Source organism: Brassica napus, unplaced genomic scaffold, assembly GCF_020379485.1.
Source record: "Brassica napus cultivar Da-Ae unplaced genomic scaffold, Da-Ae ScsIHWf_600;HRSCAF=893, whole genome shotgun sequence".
In the NCBI taxonomy this organism is placed as follows: domain Eukaryota; kingdom Viridiplantae; phylum Streptophyta; class Magnoliopsida; order Brassicales; family Brassicaceae; genus Brassica; species Brassica napus.
Window position 1 is genome coordinate 60,001 of NW_026016661.1, and position 5,000 is coordinate 65,000.

Consider the following 5,000-nt stretch of genomic DNA (forward strand, 5'->3'; position numbering starts at 1 on the left):
AAATCCTTAAAAGCCTTGAAACCCTTAATCGGCTACTTGAAAGTTTAAAAATGGTTTTTGAATGAGAGTTAGGTTGCTAGATTGATTGATCCTAAAATCTAGTTGAAACATTACCAACCTTGAAATTGGTAAACTTGATATGTATTGTGTGGCATTGTGTTTTGTCATGAATCATATTGGACGACCATAAGGTCTAATGCATTGCACACACACGTGGCCTTGTGCCCTTGATAGATTGAAAGCCGTGTGGCTTAATACATATCTAAGTGGCTGTATGGCCTAGCATCCGGATAGTCACATGACCCGGACTGCATCATGATCCGATCCTTAAGATCGTTGTATCACATAATAATCGTGAAAGTCTAAAGCATTACATTGCAAAGCCGTATGGCCTTATATCTGGATGGATATATAAACCAGATTATAACATGAACCGATCTCTAAGATTGTTGTATCACACTAAGATGGTCGTGAGGTCTAAGCATCACAAGACATGGCCGTGTGACCTGACTCACACCATGATCGATTGTTTTCATAGATGCGTAAGGACTTGTTTGTGGCCGAGCTTGTTAAATATCATGCGGCTACATGACAACATTGTGAACCTAAATATTAAATGACAATGTGACTTAGATATCGAAAAGGGACTTGGTGATACAATCACCAAGGACAACAATGAGAATGAATTGGTACAATATTCCATCATCTCATTGAAGGTCTAAAAGATCAGTACATCATTATGGAAAATCCACTAGACTTTGGGTATGCTTCACAGCATAGAAATTACCACCATAAAACGGTGTTGCTTCCAAAGGCTAGAAATGACTAGAAGAATCTAAGATTCTTGGATTACAAAGTCATGGATGAGTACAACTCAGTCTTGTTTAAGACAGTCTCGGTTCTGAGACTTTGTGGTGAAATAGTAACCAAGAAAGAGTTACTAGAGAAGACCTATTCCACATTCCATGTGTTAAATGTCATACTGCAACAACAGTATAGAATAAAAGGCTTCACCACTTATACTGACCTAATCGCATGACTGCTTCTGGCAGAGACCAAATTTCGATACGACTAGTCTTATTGCTTTATGATTGCAATTATGTTTTAACCTAAGGATCATTCACGATTTTATATATAATGGAATTGGTTTTTAAGTTTATTGAATCTTGCCTGATCTTACTTGAACATATGGATGTTTTTAAAGTATTGCCTAAAGGGCATAAAACCAATAAAACCATGAATGGTATAGCAAGCATAGTAAGAAACTATGGCTAAGGCATTTGCCTATAAGGCATTATATACACCCAAAGAAAACGTGGTCCATTGAGTTATAATGAATGGTTTCCAAATAAGAAACAATGGACAAACTAGAAGGAAACAAGTTCCTTCAGATTTTGAAAGAAAAATCGCCTAAGACCTTGAAAGAAAGTGATCGAAAACTATACCAATGATCCCTACTGATTTAAACTATGCTAAGGATCAGTATGATAAGAGGCAAGAGAGGTGGTGACTATAAAGACATAGCCCACGAAATTACACTATATGGCAAGATAGGATTAGCCATCCTAAAGTTTAAACTGGATGCAAAGAAATTGAAAAGGCACAAAGTTATCCCGTAAAGATCTCACGTTGTGTAACATGTACACAAAGGGAAACTCATTAGGCTTAATAATCCCAAAGCACCACGACCTTATAGTATGGTCATGAGGGGGAGAGAGGATAAACCCATGATCAATACTACAAGTTCGTGTACTATGGTCTAAAGACCAATGTTATATGGCTTGGCCATTACTCGGCCATAAAGAGCCATTACCCGGCCAAAGAGAGGCCATGATACAAACGGCCAAACCAAAAAGGCTATCACCTATAAACAGCTTGGCCACGACCTGGCCATGACTTGGCCGTGACTTGACCTCATAGTGCAGCCTTGGCAGCACACAGTCCATGACTCGGCCAAAGAGGCCGAAGAGACCATGAGAGACAACGGCCTGGCCGCAAAGGCCATAACCGGCCAGAGAGGCCATCACCTATAAATGGCCGGCCATGAAAGCCATTATCTATAAAGACTAAGATTCTAAAGTCTATAAGCTTGGGGACATTATGAATTTACATGTACAGAATGATAGTATGCATCAGGCCATATAAGTGAGCATAGATATTCCCATCTAAAGAATGAATACGGGTCATAAAACCAGACATACACCATCTTAAGAGATTTTGAAATAAACCACCACATACATATATGTGCCGTCTAAGATGGAACCTCAGAAGAGGATTGGGAATATATGTTGGATAGGAGTATTACTTTCTCCCACGAATTCAAAGAAAGCTTGAGCCAAAACATGGGTGATTAAAATAGTGGCCAGGTACGGATTGCATGATCAAATAGATCCGACTATCCAAACATTAAAGGAGAAAGATTATAAGCTGGATAAAGAAAGAGTAATGGAATGATAAGAATGGTTTTAACCATCATTGTCTTGGCAAGATCCTCGGACTAGAGAATATGATTAAGACGTCCAAAGAAAGATTATACAAAGCTATCTAACTGAGAAGCTAATCGAGATGCCAGACACTGACCCGAAAAGAATGATTAAGTCATAACCAGCTTAGCACCAAATGAAAACGTCCTTGAAGAGACATAATCAAGTTGCTATAAGAGTCTATAGAAGATAGACCAAGTGTTCCATAAAGATAAAGGAACCTCGGATAGAAAGAAAAGAGAAAGGTGCATAGACAGATCCGAGGTCATGATAAGAGAAACCGTACCAGACATAGAGATAAGGCTGGCCAGCTACACATCTAAGGTACCAAACCAAGTAGTCTTGGGACGCCAAGCTACTAGGTAACAAGGGTCCTGGATAATGAAATCTCAAAGTGATCAGATCATGTCTGGAACATAATGGAACCACATGAAAGTGTCGACACACACACACACATGAACATCTATATAAAGATGCATAAGAGAATAGCACTTGAACATAAAGAGATAAGCGAGGATCAGAGAACCCACGAATGAGTACTCATCATACAATCATAGAATCATAAAGATTATAAAGAATAGAAAGAAAAACGTGGAGGTTCAAAGTATCTAAAGAGAGATGAGCGTATTGGCCATGTACATATACAGAAACGCCATCCGATAAACCAGTGAAATAGATGGATCTTGTGAGATAAAGAAACCGTGAGAGAAGACACATAATCACGTGACCTAGAGTGTCCATGTCTTCATATTAACAGCATTAGATCATAGCTTGCACAAGGTACTCACAAGATCAAAGGAACAGATTATAAGGAGATGAACTCCTATGTGGTGATTGCTGCTACAGATTTTCGATATTAAACCAAGTCTGGTCATAAGAAAGAAATAGATACAATACTGATGTAGTAAGCAGCATATGGATCACTGGATAAGATAATATAGAATGAAAGAACAGCTTCGTTCCTAAGCTGATTCATGGACTGAAAAGCAGCTGCATATGGAAAAGAAATTGATCACACATGATCATTGATCTTGGAGTTGTATAAAAGACAATCCAATAAACAGTCCATATACATAAGAGGTTTTATAAGAAATTCCTTGTGCTTATACTAAACCTAAAGGAGGTTAGTGGGTGACTGGCTAAAACGTCCAGCACACCAGCTGAGAGCATCCGGCTCTCTGGCCAAAAGCGTCCAGCCCTCAGGCTAAAGACGTCCGGCCTATCAGCTCAAAGAGCGTCCAGTTCTTCTAGACACGTCCAGCTTTTAGACCTAAGAAGCGTCTGAACCTTCTTGGTCACGGGCTAATAGAAACTAAAGATCAACCATCAGGTTGCAATCCGACATCAGATCCCTTAAGGATCCAGCATAGCAGAATGGTCTGCTGCTGTATGAACTCCATAAAGCTTTGTCATAAGATTAAAAGGAGACATCTAATCTGTCGGATACCAAAGAAGTATTGTAGCCCATAAAGCTTATGAGATCTATGACCTAAGGTCATGAGGCGTCATTAAGATTGGAATAAGGCATTACCTAAGGCAAGAAAGATCGATGTCCATACATGAGAGTGTTCGGCCGCAGAGCCATGATAAGAGATTGTAAACCTCAAAGCAATAATCATTGAACACTCATAAGATAAGTGGACAAGTATGGACGTGGTCTATGAACTAGACATGGATCGACCAGATTGAAACATGGTCGAATGATAACTGTCCAAACAAAGTAAAGAGTTTGATGTTCGACGACACATCTAGACTATGGACAGATGCAAACACGTTTTGTAAAGACCAACAAGTGATCCCTGAGGACAATGTGATTCACATTGCTTAGCACACATGCTTAAACGGGACACTCAATGTCAAAGGACATGAGAAACGACCTAAGAGGTCTAAGTGGTCTTAATTACGGTGCAGTACAGAAACTGACCGATTACTCCCATTCTATACCTACAGGATAGATCACGCATTAGATGCGTAGTATGTAGAACCTACACCGAGGTTCACATCAGGGGGAGTAGTGCGTGTTGTACTCTTTTTCCTTCATCATGGTTTTGTCCCACTGGGTTTTCCTGATAAGGTTTTAATGAGGCAACATGAAGCGTACTACAAATCCTGTATGGTTATGGCATCCAAGGGGGAGTGTTATAAAACATGTGTGGATTGCCATTAACCAAGACAAGAAGAGAAGAAGGCCCAACGGCCATGACCAGGCCCGACCGCGGCCGTGTCCAAGAGGAGAGAGAGAGAGCCGACTTCAGGAGAGAGAGAGGCGGCCACAAGCTTAGAGAGAAAAGGAAACCCTTTCCTTTTCCTAGTAGATGTAATCTTTCCTTTTATGTATTTAGTAGATTTCCTATTTCATGTAGGATTAGGATAAGTACTCTTTCCATTTATCTCTATCTTGTAATCCTTATATAAGGAACCCCCTTTGTTCATTAATAATACACACGAAATATTCAGTCTCAAACCCTTCTTTTACAACAAAAATTAATATTTTTGAAGAAAGTTTTCTGAAAGGAA